This window comes from Notolepis coatsorum (assembly GCF_963971535.1).
Source record: "Notolepis coatsorum genome assembly, chromosome: 17".
NCBI lineage: Eukaryota > Metazoa > Chordata > Actinopteri > Aulopiformes > Paralepididae > Notolepis > Notolepis coatsorum.
This window is the reverse complement of record NC_140181.1, coordinates 5,639,589-5,659,316: the sequence shown is the minus strand read 5'-3', so window position 1 is coordinate 5,659,316 and position 19,728 is coordinate 5,639,589.

Genomic DNA, 19,728 nt, shown 5'->3' with positions numbered 1-19,728 from the left:
GTATTGAAGAGAAACCAGAGTCAATACAGCCCCCACTCCCTACGAGGCCTTGAGCATCCTCAGCTGCCTCTGGCAACAGCCAAACGGTGCATTGCCCATCAACCATCGACTGTCTGTCTTCCAAGTTGACTCACGAGTGGCCCCACCCACTGACCAATGAGCTCAATCGTCACAAGCACAGGCTCTACATTATATACATAATCCAAAGGCTTGTATTTGTTGTTGTTGTTGTTTTTTTTTAGGAAAAATGGCAGCAAACCTAAGAAGGTTGAACAGAGCATTGACATAGGATTTATCTATCAGATACCAGCCCGGATTGCTTTTATGTTAAGACAGTCATACTGGGCTCCGCCAAATAGCAGAGCCTCTCCAAAAATACTCTGAACTCATAAGTGTTCCTCTCCACACAAGTCTTTAGTAAAAGGCGAAAGGCTTATACGTATTGAAGAGAAACCAGAGTCAATACAGCCCCCACTCCCTACGAGGCCTTGAGCATCCTCAGCTGCCTCTGGCAACAGCCAAACGGTGCATTGCCCATCAACCATCGACTGTCTGTCTTCCAAGTGGACTCACGAGTGGCCCCACCCACTGACCAATCAGCTCAATCGTCACAAGCACAGGCTCTACATTATATACATAATCCAAAGGCTTGTATTTGTTGTTGTTGTTGGTTTTTTTTAGGAAAAATGGCAGCAAACCTAAGAAGGTTGAACAGAGCATTGACATAGGATTTATCTATCAGATACCAGCCCGGATTGCTTGTATGTTATGACAGTCATACTGGGCTCCGCCAAATAGCAGAGCCTCTCCAAAAATACTCTGAACTCATAAGTGTTCCTCTCCACGGAAGTCTTTAGTAAAAGGCGAAAGGCTTATACGTATTGAAGAGAAACCAGAGTCAATACAGCCCCCACTCCCTACGAGGCCTTGAGCATCCTCAGCTGCCTCTGGCAACAGCCAAACGGTGCATTGCCCATCAACCATCGACTGTCTGTCTTCCAAGTGGACTCACGAGTGGCCCCACCCACTGACCAATCAGCTCAATCGTCACAAGCACAGGCTCTACATTATATACATAATCCAAAGGCTTGTATTTGTTGTTGTTGTTGGTTTTTTTTAGGAAAAATGGCAGCAAACCTAAGAAGGTTGAACAGAGCATTGACATAGGATTTATCTATCAGATACCAGCCCGGATTGCTTTTATGTTAAGACAGTCATACTGGGCTCCGCCAAATAGCAGAGCCTCTCCAAAAATACTCTGAACTCATAAGTGTTCCTCTCCACGGAAGTCTTTAGTAAAAGGCGAAAGGCTTACACGTATTGAAGAGAAACCAGAGTCAATACAGCCCCCACTCCCTACGAGGCCTTGAGCATCCTCAGCTGCCTCTGGCAACAGCCAAACGGTGCATTGCCCATCAACCATCGACTGTCTGTCTTCCAAGTTGACTCACGAGTGGCCCCACCCACTGACCAATCAGCTCAATCGTCACAAGCACAGGCTCTACATTATATACATAATCCAAAGGCTTGTATTTGTTGTTGTTGTTGTTTTTTTTTAGGAAAAATGGCAGCAAACCTAAGAAGGTTGAACAGAGCATTGACAAAGGATTTATCTATCAGATACCAGCCCGGATTGCTTTTATATTACACAGTCATACTGGACTCTGCCAAATAGCAGAGCCTCTCCAAAAATACTCTGAACTCATAAGTGTTCCTCTCCACGGAAGTCTTTAGTAAAAGGCGAAAGGCTTATACGTATTGAAGAGAAACCAGAGTCAATACAGCCCCCACTCCCTACGAGGCCTTGAGCATCCTCAGCTGCCTCTGGCAACAGCCAAACGGTGCATTGCCCATCAACAATCGACTGTCTGTCTTCCAAGTTGACTCACGAGTGGCCCCACCCACTGACCAATCAGCTCAATCGTCACAAGCACAGGCTCTACATTATATACATAATCCAAAGGCTTGTATTTTTTGTGGTTGTTGTTGTTTTTTTTTAGGAAAAATGGCAGCAGACCTAAGCATGTTGAACAGAGCGTTGACATATGATTTATCTATCAGATTCCAGCCCGGATTGCTTTTATGTTAGACAGTCATACTGGGCTCCGCCAAATAGCAGAGCCTCTCCAAAAATACTCTGAACTCATAAGTGTTCCTCTCCACGGAAGTCTTTAGTAAAAGGCGAAAGGCTTATACGTATTGAAGAGAAACCAGAGTCAATACAGCCCCCACTCCCTACGAGGCCTTGAGCATCCTCAGCTGCTTCTGGCAACAGCCAAACGGTGCATTGCCCATCAACCATCGACTGTCTGTCTTCCAAGTTGACTCACGAGTGGCCCCACCCACTGACCAATCAGCTCAATCGTCACAAGCACAGGCTCTACATTATATACATAATCCAAAGGCTTGTATTTGTTGTTGTTGTTGTTTTTTTTAGGAAAAATGGCAGCAAACCTAAGAAGGTTGAACAGAGCATTGACATAGGATTTATCTATCAGATACCTGCCCGGATTGCTTTTATGTTAAGACAGTCATACTGGGCTCCGCCAAATAGCAGAGCCTCTCCAAAAATACTCTGAACTCATAAGTGTTCCTCTCCACGGAAGTCTTTAGTAAAAGGCGAAAGGCTTATACGTATTGAAGAGAAACCAGAGTGAATACAGCCCCCACTCCCTACGAGGCCTTGAGCATCCTCAGCTGCCTCTGGCAAATGCCAAACGGTGCATTGCCCATCAACCATCGACTGTCTGTCTTCCAAGTTGACTCACGAGTGGCCCCACCCACTGACCAATCAGCTCAATCGTCACAAGCACAGGCTCTACATTATATACATAATCCAAAGGCTTGTATTTGTTGTTGTTGTTGGTTTTTTTTAGGAAAAATGGCAGCAAACCTAAGAAGGTTGAACAGAGCATTGACAAAGGATTTATCTATCAGATACCAGCCCGGATTGCTTTTATATTACACAGTCATACTGGACTCTGGCAAATAGCAGAGCCTCTCCAAAAATACTCTGAACTCATAAGTGTTCCTCACCACGGAAGTCTTTAGTAAAAGGCGAAAGGCTTATACGTATTGAAGAGAAACCAGAGTCAATACAGCCCCCACTCCCTACGAGGCCTTGAGCATCCTCAGCTGCCTCTGGCAAATGCCAAATGGTGCATTGCCCATCAACCATCGACTGTCTGTCTTCCAAGTTGACTCACGAGTGGCCCCACCCACTGACCAATCAGCTCAATCGTCACAAGCACAGGCTCTACATTATATACATAATCCAAAGGCTTGTATTTGTTGTTGTTGTTGGTTTTTTTTAGGAAAAATGGCAGCAAATCTAAGAAGGTTGAACAGAGCATTGACATAGGATGTATCTATCAGATACCAGCCCGGATTGCTTTTATATTAAACAGTCATACTGGACTCTGCCAAATAGCAGAGCCTCTCCAAAAATACTCTGAACTCATAAGTGTTCCTCTCCACGGAAGTCTTTAGTAAAAGGCGAAAGGCTTATACGTATTGAAGAGAAACCAGAGTCAATACAGCCCCCACTCCCTACGAGGCCTTGAGCATCCTCAGCTGCCTCTGGCAACAGCCAAACGGTGCATTGCCCATCAACAATCGACTGTCTGTCTTCCAAGTTGACTCACGAGTGGCCCCACCCACTGACCAATCAGCTCAATCGTCACAAGCACAGACTCTACATTATATACATAATCCAAAGGCTTGTATTTGTTGTTGTTGTTGGTTTTTTTTAGGAAAAATGGCAGCAAACCTAAGAAGGTTGAACAGAGCATTGACATAGGATTTATCTATCAGATACCAGCACGGATTGCTTTTATATTACACAGTCATACTGGACTCTGCCAAATAGCAGAGCCTCTCCAAAAATACTCTGAACTCATAAGTGTTCCTCTCCACGGAAGTCTTTAGTAAAAGGCGAAAGGCTTATACGTATTGAAGAGAAACCAGAGTCAATACAGCCCCCACTCCCTACGAGGCCTTGAGCATCCTCAGCTGCCTCTGGCAACAGCCAAACGGTGCATTGCCCATCAACCATCGACTGTCTGTCTTCCAAGTTGACTCACGAGTGGCCCCACCCACTGACCAATCAGCTCAATCGTCACAAGCACAGGCTCTACATTATATACATAATCCAAAGGCTTGTATTTGTTGTTGTTGTTGGTTTTTTTTAGGAAAAATGGCAGCAAACCTAAGAAGGTTGAACAGAGCATTGACAAAGGATTTATCTATCAGATACCAGCCCGGATTGCTTTTATATTACACAGTCATACTGGACTCTGCCAAATAGCAGAGCCTCTCCAAAAATACTCTGAACTCATAAGTGTTCCTCTCCACGGAAGTCTTTAGTAAAAGGCGAAAGGCTTATACGTATTGAAGAGAAACCAGAGTCAATACAGCCCCCACTCCCTACGAGGCCTTGAGCATCCTCAGCTGCCTCTGGCAACAGCCAAACGGTGCATTCCCCATCAACAATCGACTGTCTGTCTTCCAAGTTGACTCACGAGTGGCCCCACCCACTGACCAATCAGCTCAATCGTCACAAGCACAGACTCTACATTATATACATAATCCAAAGGCTTGTATTTGTTGTTGTTGTTGGTTTTTTTTAGGAAAAATGGCAGCAAACCTAAGAAGGTTGAACAGAGCATTGACATAGGATTTATCTATCAGATACCAGCACGGATTGCTTTTATATTACACAGTCATACTGGACTCTGCCAAATAGCAGAGCCTCTCCAAAAATACTCTGAACTCATAAGTGTTCCTCTCCACGGAAGTCTTTAGTAAAAGGCGAAAGGCTTATACGTATTGAAGAGAAACCAGAGTCAATACAGCCCCCACTCCCTACGAGGCCTTGAGCATCCTCAGCTGCCTCTGGCAACAGCCAAACGGTGCATTGCCCATCAACCATCGACTGTCTGTCTTCCAAGTTGACTCACGAGTGGCCCCACCCACTGACCAATCAGCTCAATCGTCACAAGCACAGGCTCTACATTATATACATAATCCAAAGGCTTGTATTTGTTGTTGTTGTTGGTTTTTTTTAGGAAAAATGGCAGCAAACCTAAGAAGGTTGAACAGAGCATTGACAAAGGATTTATCTATCAGATACCAGCCCGGATTGCTTTTATATTACACAGTCATACTGGACTCTGCCAAATAGCAGAGCCTCTCCAAAAATACTCTGAACTCATAAGTGTTCCTCTCCACGGAAGTCTTTAGTAAAAGGCGAAAGGCTTATACGTATTGAAGAGAAACCAGAGTCAATACAGCCCCCACTCCCTACGAGGCCTTGAGAATCCTCAGCTGCCTCTGGCAACAGCCAAACGGTGCATTGCCCATCAACAATCGACTGTCTGTCTTCCAAGTTGACTCACGAGTGGCCCCACCCACTGACCAATCAGCTCAATCGTCACAAGCACAGACTCTACATTATATACATAATCCAAAGGCTTGTATTTGTTGTTGTTGTTGGTTTTTTTTAGGAAAAATGGCAGCAAACCTAAGAAGGTTGAACAGAGCATTGACATAGGATTTATCTATCAGATACCAGCACGGATTGCTTTTATATTACACAGTCATACTGGACTCTGCCAAATAGCAGAGCCTCTCCAAAAATACTCTGAACTCATAAGTGTTCCTCTCCACGGAAGTCTTTAGTAAAAGGCGAAAGGCTTATACGTATTGAAGAGAAACCAGAGTCAATACAGCCCCCACTCCCTACGAGGCCTTGAGCATCCTCAGCTGCCTCTGGCAACAGCCAAACGGTGCATTGCCCATCAACCATCGACTGTCTGTCTTCCAAGTTGACTCACGAGTGGCCCCACCCACTGACCAATCAGCTCAATCGTCACAAGCACAGGCTCTACATTATATACATAATCCAAAGGCTTGTATTTGTTGTTGTTGTTGGTTTTTTTTAGGAAAAATGGCAGCAAACCTAAGAAGGTTGAACAGAGCATTGACAAAGGATTTATCTATCAGATACCAGCCCGGATTGCTTTTATATTACACAGTCATACTGGACTCTGCCAAATAGCAGAGCCTCTCCAAAAATACTCTGAACTCATAAGTGTTCCTCTCCACGGAAGTCTTTAGTAAAAGGCGAAAGGCTTATACGTATTGAAGAGAAACCAGAGTCAATACAGCCCCCACTCCCTACGAGGCCTTGAGCATCCTCAGCTGCCTCTGGCAACAGCCAAACGGTGCATTGCCCATCAACCATCGACTGTCTGTCTTCCAAGTTGACTCACGAGTGGCCCCACCCACTGACCAATCAGCTCAATCGTCACAAGCACAGGCTCTACATTATATACATAATCCAAAGGCTTGTATTTGTTGTTGTGGTTGGTTTTTTTTAGGAAAAATGGCAGCAAACCTAAGAAGGTTGAACAGAGCATTGACATAGGATTTATCTATCAGATACCAGCCCGGATTGCTTTTATGTTAAGACAGTTATACTGGGCTCCGCCAAATAGCAGAGCCTCTCCAAAAATACTCTGAACTCATAAGTGTTCCTCTCCACGGAAGTCTTTAGTAAAAGGCGAAAGGCTTATACGTATTGAAGAGAAACCAGAGTCAATACAGCCCCCACTCCCTACGAGGCCTTGAGCATCCTCAGCTGCCTCTGGCAAATGCCAAACGGTGCATTGCCCATCAACCATCGACTGTCTGTCTTCCAAGTTGACTCACGAGTGGCCCCACCCACTGACCAATCAGCTCAATTGTCACAAGCACAGGCTCTACATTATATACATAATCCAAAGGCTTGTATTTGTTGTTGTTGTTGTTGTTGGTTTTTTTTAGGAAAAATGGCAGCAAACCTAAGCATGTTGAACAGAGCGTTGACATATGATTTATCTATCAGATTCCAGCCCGGATTGCTTTTATGTTAGACAGTCATACTGGGCTCCGCCAAATAGCAGAGCCTCTCCAAAAATACTCTGAACTCATAAGTGTTCCTCTCCACGGAAGTCTTTAGTAAAAGGCGAAAGGCTTATATGTATTGAAGAGAAACCAGAGTCAATACAGCCCCCACTCCCTACGAGGCCTTGAGCATCCTCAGCTGCCTCTGGCAACAGCCAAACGGTGCATTGCCCATCAACCATCGACTGTCTGTCTTCCAAGTTGACTCACGAGTGGCCCCACCCACTGACCAATCAGCTCAATCGTCACAAGCACAGGCTCTACATTATATACATAATCCAAAGGCTTGTATTTGTTGTTGTTGTTGGTTTTTTTTAGGAAAAATGGCAGCAAACCTAAGAAGGTTGAACAGAGCATTGACATAGGATTTATCTATCAGATACCAGCCCGGATTGCTTTTATGTTAAGACAGTCATACTGGGCTCCGCCAAATAGCAGAGCCTCTCCAAAAATACTCTGAACTCATAAGTGTTCCTCTCCACGGAAGTCTTTAGTAAAAGGCGAAAGGCTTATACGTATTGAAGAGAAACCAGAGTCAATACACCCCCCACTCCCTACGAGGCCTTGAGCATCCTCAGCTGCCTCTGGCAAATGCCAAACGGTGCATTGCCCATCAACCATCGACTGTCTGTCTTCCAAGTTGACTCACGAGTGGCCCCACCCACTGACCAATCAGCTCAATCGTCACAAGCACAGGCTCTACATTATATACATAATCCAAAGGCTTGTATTTGTTGTTGTTGTTGTTGGTTTTTTTTAGGAAAAATGGCAGCAAACCTAAGAAGGTTGAACAGAGCATTGACATAGGATTTATCTATCAGATACCAGCACGGATTGCTTTTATATTACACAGTCATACTGGACTCTGCCAAGTAGCAGAGCCTCTCCAAAAATACTCTGAACTCATAAGTGTTCCTCTCCACGGAAGTCTTTAGTAAAAGGCGAAAGGCTTATATGTATTGAAGAGAAACCAGAGTCAATACAGCCCCCACTCCCTACGAGGCCTTGAGCATCCTCAGCTGCCTCTGGCAACAGCCAAACGGTGCATTGCCCATCAACCATCGACTGTCTGTCTTCCAAGTTGACTCACGAGTGGCCCCACCCACTGACCAATCAGCTCAATCGTCACAAGCACAGGCTCTACATTATATACATAATCCAAAGGCTTGTATTTGTTGTTGTTGTTGGTTTTTTTTAGGAAAAATGGCAGCAAACTTAAGAAGGTTGAACAGAGCATTGCCATAGGATTTATCTATCAGATACCAGCCCGGATTGCTTTTATATTACACAGTCATACTGGACTCTGCCAAATAGCAGAGCCTCTCCAAAAATACTCTGAACTCATAAGTGTTCCTCTCCACGGAAGTCTTTAGTAAAAGGCGAAAGGCTTATACGTATTGAAGAGAAACCAGAGTCAATACAGCCCCCACTCCCTACGAGGCCTTGAGCATCCTCAGCTGCCTCTGGCAACAGCCAAACGGTGCATTGCCCATCAACAATCGACTGTCTGTCTTCCAAGTTGACTCACGAGTGGCCCCACCCACTGACCAATCAGCTCAATAGTCACAAGCACAGGCTCTACATTATATACATAATCCAAAGGCTTGTATTTGTTGTTGTTGTTGGTTTTTTTTAGGAAAAATGGCAGCAAACCTAAGAAGGTTGAACAGAGCATTGACATAGGATTTATCTATCAGATACCAGCCCGGATTGCTTTTATGTTAAGACAGTCATACTGGGCTCCGCCAAATAGCAGAGCCTCTCCAAAAATACTCTGAACTCATAAGTGTTCCTCTCCACGGAAGTCTTTAGTAAAAGGCGAAAGGCTTATACGTATTGAAGAGAAACCAGAGTCAATACAGCCCCCACTCCCTACGAGGCCTTGAGCATCCTCAGCTGCCTCTGGCAAATGCCAAACGGTGCATTGCCCATCAACCATCGACTGTCTGTCTTCCAAGTTGACTCACGAGTGGCCCCACCCACTGACCAATCAGCTCAATCGTCACAAGCACAGGCTCTACATTATATACATAATCCAAAGGCTTGTATTTGTTGTTGTTGTTGTTGTTGGTTTTTTTTAGGAAAAATGGCAGCAAACCTAAGAAGGTTGAACAGAGCATTGACATAGGATTTATCTATCAGATACCAGCACGGATTGCTTTTATATTACACAGTCATACTGGACTCTGCCAAATAGCAGAGCCTCTCCAAAAATACTCTGAACTCATAAGTGTTCCTCTCCACGGAAGTCTTTAGTAAAAGGCGAAAGGCTTATACGTATTGAAGAGAAACCAGAGTCAATACAGCCCCTACTCCCTACGAGGCCTTGAGCATCCTCAGCTGCCTCTGGCAACAGCCAAACGGTGCATTGCCCATCAACCATCGACTGTCTGTCTTCCAAGTTGACTCACGAGTGGCCCCACCCACTGACCAATCAGCTCAATCGTCACAAGCACAGGCTCTACATTATATACATAATCCAAAGGCTTGTATTTGTTGTTGTTGTTGGTTTTTTTTAGGAAAAATGGCAGCAAACCTAAGAAGGTTGAACAGAGCATTGACATAGGATTTATCTATCAGATACCAGCCCGGATTGCTTTTATATTACACAGTCATACTGGACTCTGCCAAATAGCAGAGCCTCTCCAAAAATACTTTGAACTCATAAGTGTTCCTCTCCACGGAAGTCTTTAGTAAAAGGCGAAAGGATTATACGTATTGAAGCGAAACCAGAGTCAATACAGCCCCCACTCCCTACGAGGCCTTGAGCATCCTCAGCTGCCTCTGGCAACAGCCAAACGGTGCATTGCCCATCAACCATCGACTGTCTGTCTTCCAAGTTGACTCACGAGTGGCCCCACCCACTGACCAATCAGCTCAATCGTCACAAGCACAGGCTCTACATTATATACATAATCCAAAGGCTTGTATTTGTTGTTGTTGTTGTTGGTTTTTTTTAGGAAAAATGGCAGCAAACCTAAGAAGGTTGAACAGAGCATTGACATAGGATTTATCTATCAGATACCAGCCCGGATTGCTTTTATGTTAAGACAGTCATACTGGGCTCCGCCAAATAGCAGAGCCTCTCCAAAAATACTCTGAACTCATAAGTGTTCCTCTCCACGGAAGTCTTTAGTAAAAGGCGAAAGGCTTATACGTATTGAAGAGAAACCAGAGTCAATACACCCCCCACTCCCTACGAGGCCTTGAGCATCCTCAGCTGCCTCTGGCAACAGCCAAACGGTGCATTGCCCATCAACCATCGACTGTCTGTCTTCCAAGTTGACTCACGAGTGGCCCCACCCACTGACCAATCAGCTCAATCGTCACAAGCACAGGCTCTACATTATATACATAATCAAAAGGCTTGTATTTGTTGTTGTTGTTGTTTTTTTTTAGGAAAAATGGCAGCAAACCTAAGAAGGTTGAACAGAGCATTGACAAAGGATTTATCTATCAGATACCAGCCCGGATTGCTTTTATATTACACAGTCATACTGGACTCTGCCAAATAGCAGAGCCTCTCCAAAAATACTCTGAACTCATAAGTGTTCCTCTCCACGGAAGTCTTTAGTAAAAGGCGAAAGGCTTATACGTATTGAAGAGAAACCAGAGTCAATACAGCCCCCACTCCCTACGAGGCCTTGAGCATCCTCAGCTGCCTCTGGCAACAGCCAAACGGTGCATTGCCCATCAACAATCGACTGTCTGTCTTCCAAGTTGACTCACGAGTGGCCCCACCCACTGACCAATCAGCTCAATCGTCACAAGCACAGGCTCTACATTATATACATAATCCAAAGGCTTGTATTTGTTGTTGTTGTTGTTTTTTTTAGGAAAAATGGCAGCAAACCTAAGAAGGTTGAACAGAGCATTGACATAGGATTTATCTATCAGATACCAGCCCGGATTGCTTTTATGTTAAGACAGTCATACTGGGCTCCGCCAAATAGCAGAGCCTCTCCAAAAATACTCTGAACTCATAAGTGTTCCTCTCCACGGAAGTCTTTAGTAAAAGGCGAAAGGCTTATACGTATTGAAGAGAAACCAGAGTCAATACAGCCCCCACTCCCTACGAGGCCTTGAGCATCCTCAGCTGCCTCTGGCAAATGCCAAACGGTGCATTGCCCATCAACCATCGACTGTCTGTCTTCCAAGTTGACTCACGAGTGGCCCCACCCACTGACCAATCAGCTCAATCGTCACAAGCACAGGCTCTACATTATATACATAATCCAAAGGCTTGTATTTGTTGTTGTTGTTGGTTTTTTTTAGGAAAAATGGCAGCAAACCTAAGAAGGTTGAACAGAGCATTGACAAAGGATTTATCTATCAGATACCAGCCCGGATTGCTTTTATATTACACAGTCATACTGGACTCTGCCAAATAGCAGAGCCTCTCCAAAAATACTCTGAACTCATAAGTGTTCCTCACCACGGAAGTCTTTAGTAAAAGGCGAAAGGCTTATACGTATTGAAGAGAAACCAGAGTCAATACAGCCCCCACTCCCTACGAGGCCTTGAGCATCCTCAGCTGCTTCTGGCAACAGCCAAACGGTGCATTGCCCATCAACCATCGACTGTCTGTCTTCCAAGTTGACTCACGAGTGGCCCCACCCACTGACCAATCAGCTCAATCGTCACAAGCACAGGCTCTACATTATATACATAATCCAAAGGCTTGTATTTGTTGTTGTTGTTGGTTTTTTTTAGGAAAAATGGCAGCAAACCTAAGAAGGTTGAACAGAGCATTGACATAGGATTTATCTATCAGATACCAGCCCGGATTGCTTTTATGTTAAGACAGTCATACTGGGCTCCGCCAAATAGCAGAGCCTCTACAAAAATACTCTGAACTCATAAGTGTTCATCTCCACGGAAGTCTTTAGTAAAAGGCGAAAGGCTTATACGTATTGAAGAGAAACCAGAGTCAATACAGCCCCCACTCCCTACGAGGCCTTGAGCATCCTCAGCTGCCTCTGGCAAATGCCAAACGGTGCATTGCCCATCAACCATCGACTGTCTGTCTTCCAAGTTGACTCACGAGTGGCCCCACCCACTGACCAATCAGCTCAATCGTCACAAGCACAGGCTCTACATTATATACATAATCCAAAGGCTTGTATTTGTTGTTGTTGTTGTTGGTTTTTTTTAGGAAAAATGGCAGCAAACCTAAGAAGGTTGAACAGAGCATTGACATAGGATTTATCTATCAGATACCAGCCCGGATTGCTTTTATATTACACAGTCATACTGGACTCTGCCAAATAGCAGAGCCTCTCCAAAAATACTCTGAACTCATAAGTGTTCCTCACCACGGAAGTCTTTAGTAAAAGGCGAAAGGCTTATACGTATTGAAGAGAAACCAGAGTCAATACAGCCCCCACTCCCTACGAGGCCTTGAGCATCCTCAGCTGCTTCTGGCAACAGCCAAACGGTGCATTGCCCATCAACCATCGACTGTCTGTCTTCCAAGTTGACTCACGAGTGGCCCCACCCACTGACCAATCAGCTCAATCGTCACAAGCACAGGCTCTACATTATATACATAATCCAAAGGCTTGTATTTGTTGTTGTTGTTGGTTTTTTTTAGGAAAAATGGCAGCAAACCTAAGAAGGTTGAACAGAGCATTGACATAGGATTTATCTATCAGATACCAGCCCGGATTGCTTTTATGTTAAGACAGTCATACTGGGCTCCGCCAAATAGCAGAGCCTCTCCAAAAATACTCTGAACTCATAAGTGTTCCTCACCACGGAAGTCTTTAGTAAAAGGCGAAAGGCTTATACGTATTAAAGAGAAACCAGAGTCAATACAGCCCCCACTCCCTACGAGGCCTTGAGCATCCTCAGCTGCTTCTGGCAACAGCCAAACGGTGCATTGCCCATCAACCATCGACTGTCTGTCTTCCAAGTTGACTCACGAGTGGCCCCACCCACTGACCAATCAGCTCAATCGTCACAAGCACAGGCTCTACATTATATACATAATCCAAAGGCTTGTATTTGTTGTTGTTGTTGGTTTTTTTTAGGAAAAATGGCAGCAAACCTAAGAAGGTTGAACAGAGCATTGACATAGGATTTATCTATCAGATACCAGCCCGGATTGCTTTTATGTTAAGACAGTCATACTGGGCTCCGCCAAATAGCAGAGCCTCTCCAAAAATACTCTGAACTCATAAGTGTTGCTCTCCACGGAAGTCTTTAGTAAAAGGCGAAAGGCTTATACGTATTGAAGAGAAACCAGAGTCAATACAGCCCCCACTCCCTACGAGGCCTTGAGCATCCTCAGCTGCCTCTGGCAAATGCCAAACGGTGCATTGCCCATCAACCATCGACTGTCTGTCTTCCAAGTTGACTCACGAGTGGCCCCACCCACTGACCAATCAGCTCAATCGTCACAAGCACAGGCTCTACATTATATACATAATCCAAAGGCTTGTATTTGTTGTTGTTGTTGTTGGTTTTTTTTAGGAAAAATGGCAGCAAACCTAAGAAGGTTGAACAGAGCATTGACATAGGATTTATCTATCAGATACCAGCCCGGATTGCTTTTATATTACACAGTCATACTGGACTCTGCCAAATAGCAGAGCCTCTCCAAAAATACTCTGAACTCATAAGTGTTCCTCTCCACGGAAGTCTTTAGTAAAAGGCGAAAGGCTTATACGTATTGAAGAGAAACCAGAGTCAATACATCCCCCACTCCCTACGAGGCCTTGAGCATCCTCAGCTGCCTCTGGCAACAGCCAAACGGTGCATTGCCCATCAACAATCGACTGTCTGTCTTCCAAGTTGACTCACGAGTGGCCCCACCCACTGACCAATCAGCTCAATTGTCACAAGCACAGGCTCTACATTATATACATAATCCAAAGGCTTGTATTTGTTGTTGTTGTTGGTTTTTTTTAGGAAAAATGGCAGCAAACCTAAGAAGGTTGAACAGAGCATTGACATAGGATTTATCTATCAGATACCAGCCCGGATTGCTTTTATGTTAAGACAGTCATACTGGGCTCCGCCAAATAGCAGAGCCTCTCCAAAAATACTCTGAACTCATAAGTGTTCCTCTCCACGGAAGTCTTTAGTAAAAGGCGAAAGGCTTATACGTATTGAAGAGAAACCAGAGTCAATACAGCCCCCACTCCCTACGAGGCCTTGAGCATCCTCAGCTGCCTCTGGCAACAGCCAAACGGTGCATTGCCCATCAACCATCGACTGTCTGTCTTCCAAGTGGACTCACGAGTGGCCCCACCCACTGACCAATCAGCTCAATCGTCACAAGCACAGGCTCTACATTATATACATAATCCAAAGGCTTGTATTTGTTGTTGTTGTTGGTTTTTTTTAGGAAAAATGGCAGCAAACCTAAGAAGGTTGAACAGAGCATTGACATAGGATTTATCTATCAGATACCAGCCCGGATTGCTTTTATGTTAAGACAGTCATACTGGGCTCCGCCAAATAGCAGAGCCTCTCCAAAAATACTCTGAACTCATAAGTGTTCCTCTCCACGGAAGTCTTTAGTAAAAGGCGAAAGGCTTATACGTATTGAAGAGAAACCAGAGTCAATACAGCCCCCACTCCCTACGAGGCCTTGAGCATCCTCAGCTGCCTCTGGCAACAGCCAAACGGTGCATTGCCCATCAACCATCGACTGTCTGTCTTCCAAGTGGACTCACGAGTGGCCCCACCCACTGACCAATCAGCTCAATCGTCACAAGCACAGGCTCTACATTATATACATAATCCAAAGGCTTGTATTTGTTGTTGTTGTTGGTTTTTTTTAGGAAAAATGGCAGCAAACCTAAGAAGGTTGAACAGAGCATTGACATAGGATTTATCTATCAGATACCAGCCCGGATTGCTTTTATGTTAAGACAGTCATACTGGGCTCCGCCAAATAGCAGAGCCTCTCCAAAAATACTCTGAACTCATAAGTGTTCCTCTCCACGGAAGTCTTTAGTAAAAGGCGAAAGGCTTATACGTATTGAAGAGAAACCAGAGTCAATACAGCCCCGACTCCCTACGAGGCCTTGAGCATCCTCAGCTGCCTCTGGCAACAGCCAAACGGTGCATTGCCCATCAACCATCGACTGTCTGTCTTCCAAGTTGACTCACGAGTGGCCCCACCCACTGACCAATCAGCTCAATCGTCACAAGCACAGGCTCTACATTATATACATAATCCAAAGGCTTGTATTTGTTGTTGTTGTTGTTTTTTTTAGGAAAAATGGCAGCAAACCTAAGAAGGTTGAACAGAGCATTGACAAAGGATTTATCTATCAGATACCAGCCCGGATTGCTTTTATATTACACAGTCATACTGGACTCTGCCAAATAGCAGAGCCTCTCCAAAAATACTCTGAACTCATAAGTGTTCCTCTCCACGGAAGTCTTTAGTAAAAGGCGAAAGGCTTATACGTATTGAAGAGAAACCAGAGTCAATACAGCCCCCACTCCCTACGAGGCCTTGAGCATCCTCAGCTGCCTCTGGCAACAGCCAAACGGTGCATTGCCCATCAACAATCGACTGTCTGTCTTCCAAGTTGACTCACGAGTGGCCCCACCCACTGACCAATCAGCTCAATCGTCACAAGCACAGGCTCTACATTATATACATAATCCAAAGGCTTGTATTTTTTGTGGTTGTTGTTGTTTTTTTTTAGGAAAAATGGCAGCAGACCTAAGCATGTTGAACAGAGCGTTGACATATGATTTATCTATCAGATTCCAGCCCGGATTGCTTTTATGTTAGACAGTCATACTGGGCTCCGCCAAATAGCAGAGCCTCTCCAAAAATACTCTGAACTCATAAGTGTTCCTCTCCACGGAAGTCTTTAGTAAAAGGCGAAAGGCTTATACGTATTGAAGAGAAACCAGAGTCTATACAGCCCCCACTCCCTACGAGGCCTTGAGCATCCTCAGCTGCTTCTGGCAACAGTCAAACGGTGCATTGCCCATCAACCATCGACTGTCTGTCTTCCAAGTTGACTCACGAGTGGCCCCACCCACTGACCAATCAGCTCAATCGTCACAAGCACAGGCTCTACATTATATACATAATCCAAAGGCTTGTATTTGTTGTTGTTGTTGTTTTTTTTAGGAAAAATGGCAGCAAACCTAAGAAGGTTGAACAGAGCATTGACATAGGATTTATCTATCAGATACCTGCCCGGATTGCTTTTATGTTAAGACAGTCATACTGGGCTCCGCCAAATAGCAGAGCCTCTCCAAAAATACTCTGAACTCATAAGTGTTCCTCTCCACGGAAGTCTTTAGTAAAAGGCGAAAGGCTTATACGTATTGAAGAGAAACCAGAGTGAATACAGCCCCCACTCCCTACGAGGCCTTGAGCATCCTCAGCTGCCTCTGGCAAATGCCAAACGGTGCATTGCCCATCAACCATCGACTGTCTGTCTTCCAAGTTGACTCACGAGTGGCCCCACCCACTGACCAATCAGCTCAATCGTCACAAGCACAGGCTCTACATTATATACATAATCCAAAGGCTTGTATTTGTTGTTGTTGTTGGTTTTTTTTAGGAAAAATGGCAGCAAACCTAAGAAGGTTGAACAGAGCATTGACAAAGGATTTATCTATCAGATACCAGCCCGGATTGCTTTTATATTACACAGTCATACTGGACTCTGCCAAATAGCAGAGCCTCTCCAAAAATACTCTGAACTCATAAGTGTTCCTCACCACGGAAGTCTTTAGTAAAAGGCGAAAGGCTTATACGTATTGAAGAGAAACCAGAGTCAATACAGCCCCCACTCCCTACGAGGCCTTGAGCATCCTCAGCTGCTTCTGGCAACAGCCAAACGGTGCATTGCCCATCAACCATCGACTGTCTGTCTTCCAAGTTGACTCACGAGTGGCCCCACCCACTGACCAATCAGCTCAATCGTCACAAGCACAGGCTCTACATTATATACATAATCCAAAGGCTTGTATTTGTTGTTGTTGTTGGTTTTTTTTAGGAAAAATGGCAGCAAACCTAAGAAGGTTGAACAGAGCATTGACATAGGATTTATCTATCAGATACCAGCCCGGATTGCTTTTATGTTAAGACAGTCATACTGGGCTCCGCCAAATAGCAGAGCCTCTCCAAAAATACTCTGAACTCATAAGTGTTCCTCTCCACGGAAGTCTTTAGTAAAAGGCGAAAGGCTTATACGTATTGAAGAGAAACCAGAGTCAATACAGCCCCCACTCCCTACGAGGCCTTGAGCATCCTCAGCTGCCTCTGGCAAATGCCAAACGGTGCATTGCCCATCAACCATCGACTGTCTGTCTTCCAAGTTGACTCACGAGTGGCCCCACCCACTGACCAATCAGCTCAATCGTCACAAGCACAGGCTCTACATTATATACATAATCCAAAGGCTTGTATTTGTTGTTGTTGTTGTTGGTTTTTTTTAGGAAAAATGGCAGCAAACCTAAGAAGGTTGAACAGAGCATTGACATAGGATTTATCTATCAGATACCAGCCCGGATTGCTTTTATATTACACAGTCATACTGGACTCTGCCAAATAGCAGAGCCTCTCCAAAAATACTCTGAACTCATAAGTGTTCCTCTCCACGGAAGTCTTTAGTAAAAGGCGAAAGGCTTATACGTATTGAAGAGAAACCAGAGTCAATACAGCCCCCACTCCCTACGAGGCCTTGAGCATCCTCAGCTGCCTCTGGCAACAGCCAAACGGTGCATTGCCCATCAACCATCGACTGTCTGTCTTCCAAGTTGACTCACGAGTGGCCCCACCCACTGACCAATCAGCTCAATCGTCACAAGCACAGGCTCTACATTATATACATAATCCAAAGGCTTGTATTTGTTGTTGGTTTTTTTTAGGAAAAATGGCAGCAAACCTAAGAAGGTTGAACAGAGCATTGACAAAGGATTTATCTATCAGATACCAGCCCGGATTGCTTTTATATTACACAGTCATACTGGACTCTGCCAAATAGCAGAGCCTCTCCAAAAATACTCTGAACTCATAAGTGTTCCTCTCCACGGAAGTCTTTAGTAAAAGGCGAAAGGCTTATACGTATTGAAGAGAAACCAGAGTCAATACAGCCCCCACTCCCTACGAGGCCTTGAGCATCCTCAGCTGCCTCTGGCAACAGCCAAACGGTGCATTGCCCATCAACAATCGACTGTCTGTCTTCCAAGTTGACTCACGAGTGGCCCCACCCACTGACCAATCAGCTCAATCGTCACAAGCACAGGCTCTACATTATATACATAATCCAAAGGCTTGTATTTTTTGTGGTTGTTGTTGTTTTTTTTTAGGAAAAATGGCAGCAAACCTAAGCATGTTGAACAGAGCGTTGACATATGATTTATCTATCAGATTCCAGCCCGGATTGCTTTTATGTTAGACAGTCATACTGGGCTCCGCCAAATAGCAGAGCCTCTCCAAAAATACTCTGAACTCATAAGTGTTCCTCTCCACGGAAGTCTTTAGTAAAAGGCGAAAGGCTTATACGTATTGAAGAGAAACCAGAGTCAATACAGCCCCCACTCCCTACGAGGCCTTGAGCATCCTCAGCTGCTTCTGGCAACAGCCAAACGGTGCATTGCCCATCAACCATCGACTGTCTGTCTTCCAAGTTGACTCACGAGTGGCCCCACCCACTGACCAATCAGCTCAATCGTCACAAGCACAGGCTCTACATTATATACATAATCCAAAGGCTTGTATTTGTTGTTGTTGTTGTTTTTTTTAGGAAAAATGGCAGCAAACCTAAGAAGGTTGAACAGAGCATTGACATAGGATTTATCTATCAGATACCAGCCCGGATTGCTTTTATGTTAAGACAGTCATACTGGGCTCCGCCAAATAGCAGAGCCTCTCCAAAAATACTCTGAACTCATAAGTGTTCCTCTCCACGGAAGTCTTTAGTAAAAGGCGAAAGGCTTATACGTATTGAAGAGAAACCAGAGTCAATACAGCCCCCACTCCCTACGAGGCCTTGAGCATCCTCAGCTGCCTCTGGCAAATGCCAAACGGTGCATTGCCCATCAACCATCGACTGTCTGTCTTCCAAGTTGACTCACGAGTGGCCCCACCCACTGACCAATCAGCTCAATCGTCACAAGCACAGGCTCTACATTATATACATAATCCAAAGGCTTGTATTTGTTGTTGTTGTTGTTGGTTTTTTTTAGGAAAAATGGCAGCAAACCTAAGAAGGTTGAACAGAGCATTGACATAGGATTTATCTATCAGATACCAGCACGGATTGCTTTTATATTACACAGTCATACTGGACTCTGCCAAATAGCAGAGCCTCTCCAAAAATACTCTGAACTCGTAAGTGTTCCTCTCCACGGAAGTCTTTAGTAAAAGGCGAAAGGCTTATACGTATTGAAGAGAAACCAGAGTCAATACAGCCCCCACTCCCTACGAGGCCTTGAGCATCCTCAGCTGCTTCTGGCAACAGCCAAACGGTGATTTGCCCATCAACCATCAACTGTCTGTCTTCCAAGTTGACTCACGAGTGGCCCCACCCACTGACCAATCAGCTCAATCGTCACAAGCACAGGCTCTACATTATATACATAATCCAAAGGCTTGTATTTGTTGTTGTTGTTGGTTTTTTTTAGGAAAAATGGCAGCAACCCTAAGAAGGTTGAACAGAGCATTGACATAGGATTTATCTATCAGATACCAGCCCGGATTGCTTTTATGTTAAGACAGTCATACTGGGCTCCGCCAAATAGCAGAGCCTCTCCAAAAATACTCTGAACTCATAAGTGTTCCTCTCCACGGAA